Genomic DNA, 17,414 nt, shown 5'->3' with positions numbered 1-17,414 from the left:
CCCTGTGCTTCTTCCCTGCTGCAAGGAGGAGATGGGATGTCCCACTGGTCCGAGCGCACTTGACACACTGGTGTGAAGGGATGAACGTGCCTGACCCGGGGCAGTCAGGAGGCTGTGACAGATAGCTTTGCTGCTTGTAATGGGTTGAGATTGTGTCCTGGTTCTGGTTAGGATGGAGATAATTTTCACCTGAGTTGGGTGATACCTGTGGCTGAGGACAGAGCTGGGAGAGGTTACTAATTAGCCACCAGCTGGGACAGTTTATCCAAATGAACACAAGGGCTGTTCCGCACCGTGTGACACAGTGGTCAGTGTATAAAGTGGGGATGGTGGTGAGGGGCAGGTTTTGCTACTCAGGAGGGAGCTGGGCATCAGGATCTACTGTAAGTACATTCCCTTATTATTTCTGTTTTCTTTTCCTCTGTTGTTCATTTAAACTGTTTTTATCTCAACCCAGGAGTTTTACTTTCTTTCCCAGTTCTCCTCCCTATCTTGCTGTGGGGGTGATGAAGGGGTGAGTGAGTGAACAACTGTGTACTATTTTAGCTGCTGAGTAGGGCTAAACCATGGCAAATAGCAATGCTGAGGTCTCAAAGCGAGGCTATTTTGTGGGACTGTGTTAGGGAATAATCTGTCTCCATGTCTTCTTGCTGCAAAAATACCTGTAGATTGAAAAGGACTGAAGGGAAGTAAATTCAGGGAGGAAAACACCAGAGGGATGGTACTTCTCTCCCTCTGTCCCACACCTTCTAACTTCTTCCCATCCTACTCCCTACCTTTCTCACTCAACTTCTGATATCTATCTCTTTCTTTTCACCCCCTCCTTCCCCTGCTCTCCTCCCCAGTCCCTTTGCCTGTCTCTGATGGATGGAACCATTAATGGAATCACTGTAAATAATGTGTTAAGTTAGGAGTTACAACAAGGTATCTCATTAAAGCCGCTTCACTCATCTTACTTCCCAATTAATGTTTAAGGCTTCGCTGGAATGCAGTGACAATATGTCACAGCATATCATTGTGGCAGGCGACAGGAAGTTAATAACCCACTGGCCCTTAAAGAAGCCTTTAATGTCAGATGCAGAGGAGTAAATAACATTGGTTTCTCCCCCCTCCACCTATCCCCCCCTTCTTTTCTTTTTCCTCTTTTAATTCGCTGCAGGAATGAAAGAGTTTTGTGCTGAAATAACATCATTATCTCATAAAGCCATCTTCCTGCAGAGGCAGAGCACAAAAGGTGTTGCCCAAGGGACTCTGGGATTTTCGGCAATGTGACAAAGTTGCTCCAACTCCCCGCGCGTGGGGAAGTCAGGAACTCATGCAGTGTTTGCCTTCACCATCCTTTCTGCCTCTGTTTGGGGCCTCTTTCCTTCTTTAATAAAAGAATTTCCTCATCCATCTTTTCTTAGTATTAATTTTTATCATCTTCTCACACCTACGAGCCCCTAAATGCAACTTCACAGCATCAGTGCAGTCAAAAGTTTCCTTTCATGTGTGACAGTTTTATCTACCATTATTGAAACTTTCTTCCTTTGACGTTGCTTTCCAGAGGACGAGTCATCTTTACCTTTCATTTCTCCAAGTACTTTTTCACTTTGAGTATCTTTGTTGCTCTTTACTCTCCTGTTGCTACACGATGAGGCTTGAGCCCTCCAGAGCGTTGGGCACCACAGACCCCAGACAGCCAGTGATCCTAAGAGGCTCAAGGAAACTGGTTCAATTCATCCCAGAGCTGCCAGAACTGGAACTGAGCTCCTAATTTCAGAAGTGGTGTAGCATCAGTGTCACTATCCTGACCCCTTCTGGGGATGTAAAGATCCATTAATCACACTGTGATACAACATAAATGACCTATTATTGGAAAACCATTTTGTAGATGCATTTCTCCCATGAGGAGGAATAACAAAAAAAAAATTATACATTTATAGCATTTATTTTAGAAAAATTACAGGAAAGGTGTCTAGGGCTTGGGGAATGAATACCACAGACTCTCTGCTCAGCCCAGCCACAGACCAAATACGTCATATTGGGCAAATCATGCATGGAATTCTCATGGCCTCGATTTCCTCCTGCGCAGTGGGTCTAAAAATGTTTGCTCTCCACACCTGGGTTATTGCTTTAGTGTTTGAAAAGGTCTTTCAAATTTCAGGCTAAACAGACAAGTGTTGTGACTATATAAATACTTATTCTTCTTATTGTACAAGGGACATTACAAATACGTCCCTAGACTTCTGTTCTAATAATAGGAAAATTCAGCATGAATATCAAGAGTAGATTCCCAGCAGCGAGATTAACTGTTATTGCAAAGAGGTCTCAAATGAAAAGTCAATGTTGGTTCTTTCAGAGCATTTAAAGCTTCACCAGTTCCAAAATTTTGGAAGGCACTATTCTTCTGCAGGAGAACAGCGATGGCTGACCAAGCTATGTTGAATCTTCATGTCAGCCTGAATGGGCCGTAAACACACTGTGCAGGACAGAAGATGAAGATAGTTCAGCAGAGAGCCACAAGTATGAAAGGACCATGAATCCCAAAGAGTGCAGGTAGTGACAGGGTGATCATGTACCTGAGTCTTAAAGCAGCCAGGTTTTGGTCCAAGCAATCATAATGTCAGACTTCAGCCCCTCAGATTGGAAAACACAAGAGAATGGAAGGAGGTGGAGTTCAGTGTCCCTTTGGAGTGCCCAGGAAAGTGGGATATAAGAGAGCCTTGTCCTGTGGTGAGTGTGGGCGTGGTGAGGTCCACGTCAAGCCAAAGGTCTAGCACGGCAGGGCCTGGTGACATGTCTCTGAAGCCCTGCCTGGATCTAGACCTTCATCCCTCCAACTTGCTTGGACTGTCCGTAACGATGACTAATTCACAACCACCTGGTTCTACCTCCCTGCACTGCTGGACATTTAATGAATTGAAAGTTCATACAGTGCTTTGAGATCCTCAACAAAAGGCACTGGAGAAGTGCAACTGTGCTCAGTTCCTCCCCTCCCTCTTCTCTAACTCAAATACGTTATTGATTTGCTCATTTACCAGGGGCCACTTGTCAAAAGTATAACAGCATTAGCAGCACTTGACGTAATAGGGGAATGGAGAGGTCTGTGATTAAGTTTAGACAGCCTTGTTTGGCTTAGTTAATTGGTTAAATATATTCAGTTACATGTAACGCTTCAGAATTTCGGCTCCAATAAGGTATAATATTAATTTGAATTAAAGCTCAACAGAGTTGGCCAAATATTTCTATTTTTTAAATATATTTCTTAATTGTATAATTCATATTCTGCTATAACAAGGATTCTGGTAGTAACTAAGGCCTGGAATGTTTTGTCTGACTACAAAGGGGTGAAAGAACAACTAGACAGGCTAACGTTGAGGAGAAGTGAATTTATTAAAATCTTTCTAAGCTGAAGAAAAAATGAGGTGGAACAAGGAAAATTCCCCTCTGCCTCAAGATAAGATTAACCTACGTCTTTCCTGGCAGATGTTTTTTTTGCTGTTTCTTAAAAATCTGAAAGCCATAACTGCAAGAAGTTGCACCTCCTCCTAAATTGCCAAGGAGTCTTCGTGTTGGCTGTCAGCCACAGGCAATCCCAGATCATTGGTTGCTGTTTCCTTTCTGAAGGTCTGCATCTATCACGATAGGAAGTGCAAATAGAATCCTATGGGTTGCCTTAGCCAAGGGTCCCTAAAACCAGAGACTCTTACCAGAGATACTAGAATGTTTCTGGATAAAAAAAAAACTGCTTTAAATTCCTCCTTAAGGAGATTCCCATAGGACAATTAGACCCATTTCCTTCATTTCAGTATTCTGGAGGGGGGATATTTGTACCAGGGATGTGCTCAAATGAAAGTCAGATTTGCAGAGATGTTCTAAGCAGCTGAGAAACTCCCATTAGCTCTTTACTGAAGAGGCTTCAGTCTGGCTTGCCCAACTGCTGTCATCCTTGGTCTGTAAAGGTCTCCATCCAAAGCACATCTGCAGTTACACAAGAAATGTCCAAGCCCCAGTAGCATGACCAGACTGGTATAACTGGAGCAGACTCACGTGACCTCTGCAGCATGGCAAGGCATCCAGCAGGTGTTCAAAAGGGGGAGATGGCTACCTCTGATGAACCATGTTGATGTAATAATTACAAGAGCTGGTATTGCCTTCTTAATGACAGCAATTGAAAGTGAAATACAGCCGCAGCACATTAAAAATAGCCCACTGCTCCCATGAAGCAGCAGCTGCATTTGAGGACTTTTCCCAATGCAGAGCAGTCGGAACCGCCTCCCCGGCTTTCCTGCCAGCTTCCCACCTCTCTGCTTTGCATGTCAATTATTTTTCCTTCTCTGTCTTTACATGCAGACTCAAAGATCTGAAAGAAAAAAGATGGAAGGCAACTCTTGTGCTGCCTACTCACCACAGTCTAGGTTTCTTTATACTACATATCCAGGCGGTCAATTAAAAAGATGTGATATTTTTCTTTTGCAATGTTGAGATCCAACTCTGCAAGCCTTTAATTATCTGTATAGGTGGAGCCAGGACTGGGAGAGGGTGGAAGCAGTGTCTATTCTTTCAGCTGATCTGTCCCTGAGAGCATTGAGCTCAGGTATTTTGAGCCTAGTGATAAAAAATAACCCCCTTCTGCAAGTCTTTCCTAGTGCTCTTCTGCTGCAAAGCTGTTAAGGTTCTCATCTCCTGACTTCCACAGGACCTAAATGTAAGCATTTTGTTGAACAAGGGCCCCAGCTTGACCCAATTATCACATCTTATTTAAAAGGTGAATTCATAAATCATCTTTAGACCATCTGTATGTGGTAAATGATGGCCCTAACATGGCTGACGACCCTCAGCACTGACTTCTGCTGGTGCACTTCTGACTACGTTTAATGACGCACCCTGCTCTGACTTTTTATCACTTATTAATTTTACATCTGCCCCTTAGAAATGATGGAGAGGGGTGCCTGTAGTGGAAGCTACGGTGGTCTGTTTCTTCCCAGGGCTCTGGCAGGAATGCTCCATGTCCAAATGACGTGGCTGATTGCAGGCTTCAGGGCCAACTGCTCTCCCTGCTCAGATCTTCCTCTGATCCGCATTGGATGGAAGAATGGGCAGCCTCCAACATAAAACAGAGGAGACAAGAACAAAATCCTTTGTGTTAAGGATTCGTGGAAGCCTGATGCCTGCGTGGTGTGAGGGTTAGCAGAATTGTGCTGTTAGCGGCGTTTCACAAGTACGGCAGTGGGGTAACGCACAAAAGGCCACAAGAAGTTTGGGACCCGCTGTGCAGCAGCCCGAAGGAAAAAGCCTGACATCACGCCCTTGTTCAGGGTGTCAAAGAAACCAGGGTTATGCTCTCAGACGAGTCAGTCGTGGGGCTGGAACGGAGCGAGATATAATTATGGAATAATGCGTGTTCTTTTCCCACCACTCCCCCCCTTTCTAAATTAGCTGTCATGTCACTAAAAACATTTCTGTGTTCCACAATCAGTCCACTTAACTGTAACAAAGCAGAGCAGATCTATCAAACTCACAATGAGCTGCGCTAATGACCGCTGAAATTACCAAATTCGTCCTGCTTCCCAACACCCTGGCCTTACCTCCGCACCTCTCGTCAATCACGGCTCTGCTTGTGGCCCTGCGCAGGGGGAAGACGTGTCAGAGGCCACATCCAGCTGCCTGGCATGTTGTCGCTTTGCCATGCAAAACTGTTCTTCTGGATGCCAAGTGTTGAGATTGTTGGGATCACACCTTTTTTTTGCTGCGAGGGGGCTGCTGGAGGCTAGGAGGGGCTCTAGGTGATCACCGGAGGCAGAAGGAAAAGCACCAGAGCTACTCCCAGCAGTAAAATACCAGCAGAGTGCATTGTTCCTGGTCCCTGATTATGTGTTTAACTGCATTGCTAAGCTCAACTCTTTTTTTTTTTTTTTTTTTTGTAACCGCTGCTCGGAAGTGCAATCTCACTGCTATTCAGATACAATGTGGCTTCTATTCTCTCTCCCAGTTTTAATTATGTGTCCGCCACTGCTCCTTCTCCAAGCTGGCGGGCTCTGAGATTCATAATTTCAGCCTGACACCATAGTAACCACTTAGTTTGATTCAAGACTCTAATGTCATCACTGGCTGGTCTTGAATAGAGCAGGGAGAGAGGGTATAATTTGAAGGCAGCATTGCATAGAAACTGCAATTATTTCTCCCTTTTGGAGGGAAATGTAAACAAAAGGTCATCACTGGTCAGTGCTCTTCATTTCCATCCTCGCACACTGACAAGCTGACTTTTTTGTTTATTATTTATTTCCTCACCCGCCCACATGCCTCCACACCAACACCAGGAGCAGCAGCCAGTGTTAGTTATCACTCCTCTGTAGGGGATGTGACTACACCCCTGGAAGTACTCCTCTGGTATTTGAAAATGGCCCTGGACACCTTTTAAAACCACTCTGGGGTCTCATGAAGAGATTGGAAGGGACTGTCTCTGCTGGGGTGTGCAGCTGCTACAGCCCTCAGCAGCCAGATGCTGCAGCCAGCACGCACCACTGATAGGCAACCCTGGCTTCTGCTGTCCTTGTGAGAAAGGGACCTGATTCAAAATACCTTCTCTTTCTTTTTGCGTTCTCCCATGCAGGTTCCATGTAGAATTTCTTACATCATTCCCCTTAAGTTAAATATGTGAGTCTCTCATCTAGAGGTAGACTCTGTGACTCCAGAAATGACCCTCTAACCCCAAGAACCATCCTGTCCTCTGCCAGTTCGCAGGGATGCCTCATGGGCACACAGGCTCATCCTGAAAGAGCTACTGGGCAGCAGTACCACGGACCAAGATGGTCAATAGCCTCTGGTCTGTGGTTTCTCCCATCTCTGGGCATGACCTTTCCCTGAGCTCACTGAGAAAGGCAGAGACATGCAAGACAAATATCAGAAGGACAAATGAATGTGTGCACACAGTGAAATGCAATTCACTCAGCAGCATTCGCTGCAAATCCCGCTGCACTAAATGAAGCTCTCCTGCCTTCCCCCAATGGCTCAGTGATAGAAAAGAGTTAAGTGAAAATAAATGCTCATATCAAATCACAGGTATTGATTTTCTGAGCTAGTAAATGAAGGCGCTTTATCTCCGACGGGAGATTGAATGTCTGTGTGCCACACTTTGCTCCATTTTCATAAAAAGGAAGGCACGGTGGAATTATTTTACCTGGCTTCTCATAAAGCTAGAGGGAGCAGGCTCTCATGTCAATGACAAGAAGTATCAATCAGGAAAAACGCCATGATGACAATGGAGCCATTGAGGATTGACAATGGAATAACGAGCCTGAGAGGCCACTCTTGGACATCAGCTCGTCCTTCAGCAAACGTGGCAGTGCCTCTCATGGGTCTCTGTAGTCCCTTTCCCTCACCAGGTGATGGGGACAGGCAGTAACCTGCTCTGTTTGCTTTGCTAGAAGTTAAGCTTACATCTAAAATAATTTAATTCTACCGACTGGTTTAAGATGAGAACAAGGATTTCACTGCTACATATGCCCGTTTTGAGCTCTAATGAGTTCTGAGCAGGATGTGATATTGAAATCACAGGTACATTACATTTAATAATCTGCGGAGAGCCTTAAAGGGAGCCGTCCATGGCCTTGAGGGGTAGTTTAGAAGATCAAAGCTGATTGATGCAAAATAATTCATGTAGACAGGGAGAAGTCCCACTCACAAAGGTCCTTTTGGAAACACAACCTCTTTTTGACCAGGTTCATCTACACAGGCATACCTTGAAGTGAAAGAGCTAAATTTCTGCATCAGAGATCTACAGATCTGTGTTCAGACCTTCTATCTTCTCTGGCAGTTACCCATCTTATCAGGCAATTTTCTGGCACAAGCAATCCATCTCTGCAGCCCTCCACCCATTTCACTGTGCAATCAGCCCTGATATATTTTGCTGGTGATATTTTTTTCAAAGTGGAAGAGATCAACTATATAAAAATAGATACAAAGCAGCAAGTAATTAAAAAGCAGACCCCATGCTTTCACAGCAGAACATGGATTCTTGTGGTATCAAATTGTGCTGCTAACCGCATTTTCACTCCCTGCTTTTCATGACCTTGCACATCAGGATAGATCAGAGAGGATCCAGTTTAACCCATCAACAAGGAGAAATGAAATGGCAGGTGGTTTTTGGCTAGGAGTGACATTTGCATGTGTTAGGGATGATTAGGAGATACTCATGTTCCTGACTGGGAGCCTGGCTGCCTTTTATATTCCCATAGTGTTAAGTGGAGAGCCAAGCCTTGAATCACAGTTTCCAGAGGCACAATCATTGATCTTAAACTTTGAGGCTTCTCTGTGTCAACATGAAGAGGCTTAGGATGATATGCTGATTTTAAGAGAGGCTTTACCGTGCTGACATGGCCTGAGGCTATTGCTCTGTCCACCCTAGCCTGACAATTTCTACTGAAGTCTGAGGAAGCAAGGCTAAACCCAAGTCCATCAGTTTGGTGAAAAAATAGCTTGTTTGTCCTGTTGTTAATTTCCTAGCATTGATACAAAATGAAAGACTAGACTGGCTATTGAGACTAATTTTCATTGAATGAAAGTTAATAAAAGGAGAGGATATATGGGACATATAGGGAGGATAACAAGACAGAAATTTGGCTCTTGATTCTTAATGGTTGAATCTGAGAGGTGGGAAGTGGCAGCATGTGTTTAAGAAGCGACAATGTTCACTTTACTGGGAAGAAAACCTGCAGTGTATGGGAAGCATATCAGACACTGCTCCCATTGGCTCTTCTTCCATCAAGTGTTGAACATGGCCTTGTGGGGGAATGCTGTCTTGATGTCAGGCTCCCAAAGTGGTCTTTGCTGTGCAGTTGCAAACTGTACAGTGATGATGAGAGAAGTAGTTTTGTAACAGCATCCTTTGAAATTTACTTTATTACTTCTTGGTTACTGTACAGCCCTTCTCAAGGTGGTATGTGAGCATCTTCCAGGAGCTCAGATCTGCTCAGGGAGGTGGGCACTTGAAATAAGTAAATGGAACAAGGCACTCTTTTGTAGATCTTGATTGAAGCAGTTGAGTCACTTTTGTCAGAGCCATGGGGCAAATAGGTGAGATTTCCTTTTTATTCCCAGTGGGAGGGTTGAACATAAAGCGTTATCGTTCTGTTTTGGTAGGATTTTGATTTTCATGATGACAATCATTTTACGCCACCAAGATTTGTTAGCCTCTGTTTGCACCTGGTTGTGCGTTTTCTGTAGTGGAGGAAAAGGACAGGTTACTTTTTATTATTATCCCCCCCACCCACATGTCTGAGGCATCTTTTTCAATAATCTTCTTACTGCAACAAACAAACATCGCCCTGTACAACCTCTCCATAGAGTGTGAACATCAATCCTCTCTTATTAAGCTGAAGCTAAAATGCTCATAGACAAACTGTTAAAAAGAAGAAAGCAACCACGCTGTGGTGGAAAAGGTAAAATGCAGTAATTGTCCAAACCTTTCAGGAAAGAATGTCTCAGTAGGGAGAGGGGGACCTTTTTCCTTTCTGTGGCAAATTGCCAGAAGGCTCCAGGAAACCTCACTTCACCAATATGTATTTATTTTTAGGCACAAAATCACCTTTATTGCCCTTGATTCCTTTGAATTTTTTCCGACAGAGAGGAGAAGCAAGTATCTTTCCCTGCCCAGCTTCCTGTACGTGCTGTCCGTATCTCACATTGCTGCTCTTTTTTGAATGCTTTCTGAATCTGATTTATTTGCAATCTCCCAAAGAAAAAAAAAAGGCACTCCCTGTCATGTCTACACAGCAACAAGAGAGAGAACTGGAGCATGTGCAGACACATAGGGTGGATTAATCTGATTGAATTTAGGCTTCTAAGTTTAAGCTAGTCACCCAAATCTTCTTTCTTATTGTAGACGGACATCTCATCAATATACAGTCAATGGAGCCAGAGGTGTAATTCATCTCATTCCAAAGTAGATGCCTAAAGTAGGTCACACGAATCACACCTTTAAGAGCCTATTTCTCCCCACTGACTGTAGAAGGATCCTAGCATGGCTAAATAGTTTGTAGATACTGAAACCAACGTTGACTGAAGTGACTGTCCATTGCACAATGCCATTCTGTGCCCTTGAATGCTCACTTCAGCAGATTTTCTTCCCTGATGTCTCCGATGCTGTGGTTTTGCTGTTCTTGTTACTCACCCCAGGAAAGTAGAGCAGGTTCAACAATGGAGATGGGGCTAAAGGCACAAGTCTCACTGCGAGATCTTAAGGCAACCTAAGAGAGCACTGCAGGCTAGGTACAGCAATGTGGAAAAGAGAGTGCCCCTAATGGGAACATCTTTTTATCCTGATTTTGGATACAGTCCACTAGACAGCCCTGTGCAGGACGGCAAAGCTTTATGAATCAATCCTCTGAAAGCATCTTTTGGCAATCAGAGATGACTAAACCTATGGAAGTACTCACTTCTCATCGTCATCTTACTTGAAGTAACCAAGGGGCAGAGAAAGAAGATGACAACATGATTAAGCACCAGAAAGAATATAGGAGCTCAGCCCTTTTTCTCTGCTGTGCTGTTTCTTTGTGACTTTTGGCAATTCACTGCCTCTGTGACTCCATTTCCCAGCTGAAATAATTGTCTTTTACTTCCCCCTTCTCAGGTTTATCTCTTGGACCACAAGTGCTAGTTGACAGGGGATGAAGACATAAAACCATGGCCCACTCAATTGTTGCTCTCTGGACTTGATACACAACTTTAGTCCAAACAGCAATAAACATAAGTGTCTGAAGGCTGGGGAAACATCTGAGCTTGGTTGGGAATGTGAAAGGGGTTGACTGGGTCATTATGTTGGGGAAAAAGCCTTTTTCTTTTCTTTGCCAGGGGACTCTTTAAATGAACTTTGGAAAAAAAAAAAAAAACCAAACAAAAACAATAACAACAAAAAACACCCCACAAACTTAAGCTGTATAGCATGAAAACAGAGCTGTGAAATGTACATCAGCTTGCTCAGGTCTAACCAGAAGTCTTCCAAAGAAGAATCCAAAAGTTAGACATGAGATTTTGATGCCTACTGAAGATAACTTTTTAAAGAAAAGGAAAGAATCCTGTTACAGGCTGAACAAGTCAGTGCTTCTCACAGCTGTTTTCACGAATCCAGAAAGACAGTCCATATATTATTTAAACCATCCAATTTATTGAACAGCTCAAACAGGTTCTCTCTACAGCAGTCAAGAGTTGATGAGGGCTCCCAGAAAACTTTGCAAAACATTCTGCTTTCAGCCAGTTCTGCTCCAGCCATAGGAAGTTTTGCTCCCTTGCCTGGATCATTTGCATGAATAAAGGTCTTTGCTTCTGTCACCTCCTTCCTGCCTCAGAGCAGAACCTCTGGTGACAGAAACACAGTCACCTGTGCCGCTTCAGAGAGAGGTGGTGTAGAGCTTCATGGCCCCAGGCCAGCGCCTTCATATGCAGTGATGACTCTACTGGCAACATCATAGCACAGCTGTATCAGAGAGAGCAGGGAAAGATGAGCCTTTAATAACATCTATTCTGAGATCTGTTGGAACCGGAATAGCAGACATTAGCTGGAAGGCAAGTGCTCCCATCCAGAGGTTTGAAATTAGAATTGTGTTTAAAATCCTTTGCGATATCCAGCCAGTGAACTGCCCGTCTGGAGTTCCTTGGGTATCAAAATTATCCACGTGCCATAAAAGGCAGTAGAAATTCACGTGTTTCCAAATAAAACCCACACAGGAAGGGCTCTAAGAAGCTGTGAAACTGGGAAGTAAACCAAACTTTCTCACCCTTCAAATAATCTTGGGTTTTCATTTTTCAGCCTGTGCTTGGATGAAAGTTTGCATCTTTTGTTGAGGTATCCAAACAAGCTTTTTTTTTTATTTTTTCCTTAGTAACAATCCTTTGCCTCTCCTGAGTTTTCTCACATCTGAGTCACAAAGTGATGTGTTTATATTGGAAATGTATGTGAGCAGATCTTCCCCAACTAGCAGAAGATTGGAGAGAAACGGCTGAACAAGTACACGCTTGTACATGCACAGACACACACACAATGGACCTCGCACAGCTAGTTATAAATCTAATAAACTGGCAAGCGCTGCGATACTTATGCTGCCCATAAATAATTCACTGCTAAGATGCTTGTAGGAACAGCACCTTCTGCATAGTCCATGGGAAATTCTAACGGGTACCGAGCCCCGCTGACTCCAGCTATTAATCCTGTTTACTGCTGTAGTGCCAAAGGGGCAACACAGAATGAACCCCCTTTGGGCTAAGCACTGTATAAACACAGACTCTCGAGTATAAAAGGCCTTTGGGAGGAGAAATCTCTAGTGTAACTGTGTTAGCCCAGCCCCAGGACCGTCAAGATTCAAAATTTCTTTCCTCTCCAAGAAGCAGCAATAGCTTTTAGAAAAAAAATCTCTTCTACTTCTTAGATATAGACCCAAGCTGCTGAGTCTGGAGTCTGATAAGGAGATGAACATATCTGGCTCTAAAGGATTTGGATGAGTTTTGCTGATTAGAGCGGGCTCCTTGCTGCATATTTCACCCCATTGGGAGGAAGTGGCAGAGAACGGGAGGGAGATTTTGCCCCTTCCTTCTGGGAATGCTTTTTTTTCAGAAATGTACCTGCCAAAAGATACGTGTCTCTAACAGAGGGACTGCCCTGCACTGCAGATGTACAGAAGTCCCAGACCCAGTGGCTTTCCCATATGCGTCTTCTCGGAAGCATTTATGAGGAAGAACAGGGACCGGTTTCCATGCCCCCTCAATCCTTGGTTTGCCGCAAAGAGGCAGGGAGGAGAAGCCACGGAGCAGGTACTTGCTGCAGAAGCAGTAATCAGTGAAGTGAATTAGATTTGTTTCCAGGGGCAGCTGAGCAGCCATTAGGCCATCATCAACCTTGGGCAGTGCCCTAAGGGTAGAAGAATCTAAAAATATCCCATTATCTTGTGAGCCAACCTGTCCCTTTCCATTGTGGTTTCTAAATGCGCTCTGGCATAGGCTGAGTTTTCAAAGGAGCGTTGCTGAAAACATTAACTTCAAGGGATCCCTTTTGCTTTACCCAGCAAAGAGCAGAGATAGGATTCAGCAGAGGTAGCTGTGATCTCCTCTCTACTGCTTACTTTGCTGCAGCTTAGAAATGGCATTTGAATTGCCTTAGCTGTAAACTAGAGGAAGCTACAGGTCTACACATCTCTCTGAGATCTACCAATAAATGCTCCCAGTCAGTGCTGATCAATATTATTGATTTTTTTTTTTTTTTTTAAATCTTGAATCACAGTCTTGATTTTTCAAGGGTCATGACCTAGCTGAGGTGGCTCTATGGTTCCCTGAAGAAAGCCTCTTGCTGTGACTTGCACTGGCCATGGGGTGCAGGAGGGGACTTCTGCCTCCAGCTGAATGGCTCACCTCATTGCAGGCTACCAGGGGGTCCTGCTCATACTCCAATCTGCGAATGAACCAATCTGTGCTTTCCTCCTGCCCATTCCTAATGGAACAGGCTGCTTGGACTGGTTGCATACCAGCTTCCAGAAGGTCATTAATACTGCTGAGCCTAAGCATGGGGATTGGGCACACCTGGGGAAAACCCCAGGATTCAGGGCTGGGAGCTTTTTTAATATAAGTTTAAGAGGGACCCTGGTTCCCCACATAGCAACAGCTGTAAAGAAAAGGACAGGTACTGGTAACACTGGGCAGGAAGGGAGTCACAGGAGGGGTGGTGGTCTTAATGCAATGAGCAGCTGCAGGCTATGCCTTGAATCTGACACTGGGGACTGTGGGCTGCAGCCATTGAGGTGAAATTCCATGAAATTAGACATTTATACATATATGTATAATATAATTTTGTAAGACATAAAACAAAAGTTGGTTCTACCTCTTCTAAGGTGGGTTTCCCAATAATGCCTTAAATGAAGTGTCTCAAATAAGGATTTAATTTAGACTCAATAAGGAGAGTTATTGCTTTGTAATGAAACAGCAAGTAGTTATTGCAAACACATTTAGTGAGGTTTAACAGCCTCGTAATAGATATGTAGAAGCTGTGGCCTGGCTAGGAAAGTTCAGTGAGTATCTTCTTAATCTTATACAGATTTTTTTTTTTTCCCTCGCTACACAATTACTATTTCATTAAATTTGTACTAAGCAGCAGCCATGGATGGGAAAATCCAACTAGCTCTACAGCATTGGCTGCTATTGTTACACCTCCAAATGCCTACCAGTTGTGTTATTTGGAGTTAAATTGAATGCTGCTGTCCCCTCCGTGGCCTATTAAATGTATTAAATTGAGGTTGATGTCAGGAACTGGAAACCTGGGTAGGAACAGGTTTGGGGTGCAGGGTGCTGGTGTTTCATGAGTGCTTAGGAGAGATTTCTAACCTGAAAGATGTCTGCACCACCTTCAGTAAGGACCTGATTCTCTTTGGATTACACTAGGATCACCTATGGGGTGGTACCCAGATTTGAGGGTCCTGTGCATCCGATGAAAACAAAACCAGGCTTGGTTTGGGGCAAGGACGCCCCCCTAGGACCAAGAGGGCAAAGGCATTTGAGAGAGACATGGTTCCTCTCCCTGTGCTCAGCCCCCTGCCTGTAGGTCTCACAAGGTTAGCAGTCTCCTGTCTCTAAACATGAGCACGGAAAGCCTTTGGGATGCTGCCAGAACGGGTCCCCAAGAACCCCACCTTAGTCTGCTCCTGTTATTTGCAGAAATTTCTGCCATAAACTTGCCTCTCCCAAGACCTCCTACCTGCCCATTAGGCATTAACCTCAGTGAGATGGTCTCAACCCAGGGCAAAACGAGAAGCTCAGGCTTAAAGGCAGCAGGTACAATACAGCATGCAGGTAGAAAGCAGAATCAATGACTTTAAGGGAAAAACTCCAATCACATCCCATGCTGTCACAAAAAAAAAAAAAAAAAGAAGCCGTGCCCCAGCTAGGAGAGAATCACACTTTCTTTCCACCAGCCAATGACTTAAATTGATCTAATGTAGGAAGTCATCCTGGCTAATCCTAATTTTATAGGGTCTAATGGCCGTCGCTTAGCTGTGATCACACTTTACTCGGTGTGTGAAGGAGACGCAGGGTTAGGGTGGTTGTGAAGGCAAGTGAGAGATTATCTGCTTTACAGCTGTAGAAGATGAGGCAGGAAAGGGGGGTGGAGGGGAATAACCACCACCCCCACACGCCCCCCCCCCCGCTGGAGTAAGGCAGTTCCTTAGCGCATCACACACTGCATGAGCGGATCCTGAGCAATTACAGAGATCTCCGCTCTGTATTGGTTTTAAAGATTACTCTCCCTGTAATCTGTCATTTAGGATCTAAATGGCCCATGACAAAAGGGCTCTGATTAAGCGCTTCTTTTGCTTTGTTACACTTCTGGGTGAAACCAGTGCTCTTGAAAACAAAGTAACTGAGTAAAGATGAAAAGGAGAGCCGGCTGATGGCAAACACCCAGTGCAGGAAGCTCTTCGACATCAGGTCCAAATTTGTTGGAATTTTAGCCACAATTCATCATGAGTCAAACATAACATTCTGCTTAACATTTAATTTTAGATTTTGTGAAACATATTGTAGGTCTATAAAACATTCATACAAAAAAATACTTAGGTTACTTTTTTCTACTTTGAGGAAAACTTTTCAGGCATTTTAAAAGAGAACTTGTTCACTGAAACACACAAAGCATTTCAACAAAAAGTGCTCATGAGTGAATCCATCCAACTTTACTACCAAAGGAAAGTAAGCTTCACAGTTGAGTTTCTTTTTCCAGTGCGATTTTACAAAGCCAACGATAATTTTTTTCTAATTTTCTTTAAAAATTATCCAAGAATTTGCTTTGTAAGGACCACAGTGGCTGCAGGGGGAGCAAACAAATTAAACTTACTAAAACCAAACCCAACAAACATAGCAACATTGTCTACACGTGGGAAGAGGAGAGATATAGTTGAACAGCATGGTGCACAGGGAGACAGTCTTCTTTCCCTTTAGCGATCCAAGCACTCACTGTTGTATCGGCAAAGACACGCTTTTCAGCCATTACAACTTGTACCAATCCACAGGCGTTCAGCAATACAGGACACACACAACCTCATGGCTCTGCTTTTTGCTTTCTCTTAGGACAGGTGAAATGCTGCATAACACAAATGTAGTACAAGCAAGTGGCATCTCTGCTGAATGATGTGAATGATGCTTGCTGGGCACGTGCGTGGCTGGAAGGCAAAGTCCTGAAGCGATGAAGGATGCCTGCGCTGAGGAGTTGGGGAGGCGAACTCCTCTCTCTTTCGAGATGCTCATTGCGCTCCATTAGAGAGGAGAGGCTTTTTGTTTTTTCACACATGCTATCTAAACTGCATACAAAATAGTGTTGCACAGGGTGGAAGACAACAAGCTTGAATGTCTCTCAGGACTCTGTTTTTGAGGGGGCTTGTTGGCAAATTGGCAATAGAGGAGAAAGAGCAGAGGGAGTTAAGTCCCTGGGACCGTCTCCACAGCACCATGCACAAACACTTAAGCCAGCAAGGAGGTAAACATCGCTGTGGTTTGTCAGAAGCAAGAGTTGGGGTAAAATCCTCAGCTTGGTGAGCAAGGCAATGGCGTCATATACAGCAGAACAAATTAGTCTTTCTCTTTGCCGCTGAAAAAGCGATTCATACCTCCCAGGTCACAGAGCAGAGGGAACCTGAGTTGCAGAGCATTGCTGGTACAACCACATGTGCGGTAATTCAGAGAAGAGATCTTTCACTGCCTGGGAGAATTTTTTCTCCATCTGAGAGGGAATTTTTCACAAGTCCTGGATCCATTAGCAATCCAATTATACATCTGTTTTTCATGTGTCCACCCAGTTCTCATCCAGGGAACTGAATGTAGATTTTGGCTACTGAAGTGTTCAGGGTCTGGGCCATGTGTTTGTTCCAAGTGGCTCCTGAATTAAACAGCCAAACTGAGAGGCCAGAATCACCCCAGTGAGAAACTGGCCAAGACCCTGTACCTGTAAACCTGATGGGCTGAATTCTGCTCTTCTTTACTCCTCTACATATACACCCTTAACAGGTCAGATGAATCACTTCCCCCCATTAATTCAGGAGTAGCAGGCAAAAGCAGAGGGATATCTGAAAGACTTCTATGTTTTTCAAGATTATGCATTGCTGTTCCAATGGAGAAAAGAAGTTAATTTCCTCCCAGCCCCAGAGACCTGAAGACACAGCAATGTCCCTATAGATGTCAGAACAACTCTCTCCTTCAAATCTCTGTGACATCTCAAACAGCTGCTTCATTATTCCTTAAAACAAAAGGGCAGTTGGCATTCCAGGTGTTTTGCCTTGCAACCGAATGATTTCTTTCTTGTCTTCTCCCGGCATCCATCCCCATGCTTTCTTTTGCAATTCTGTCATCTAATTTGTAAGAGCAAATCACATGAGCACAACCTTTGCCGTTCACCCTGCCCCAGC

The sequence above is a fragment of the Chlamydotis macqueenii genome, chromosome 10 (assembly GCF_036417535.1).
Source record: "Chlamydotis macqueenii isolate bChlMac1 chromosome 10, bChlMac1.mat, whole genome shotgun sequence".
NCBI lineage: Eukaryota > Metazoa > Chordata > Aves > Otidiformes > Otididae > Chlamydotis > Chlamydotis macqueenii.
The sequence above is the reverse complement of the archived record's forward strand: the minus strand, read 5'-3'. Positions refer to the sequence as shown.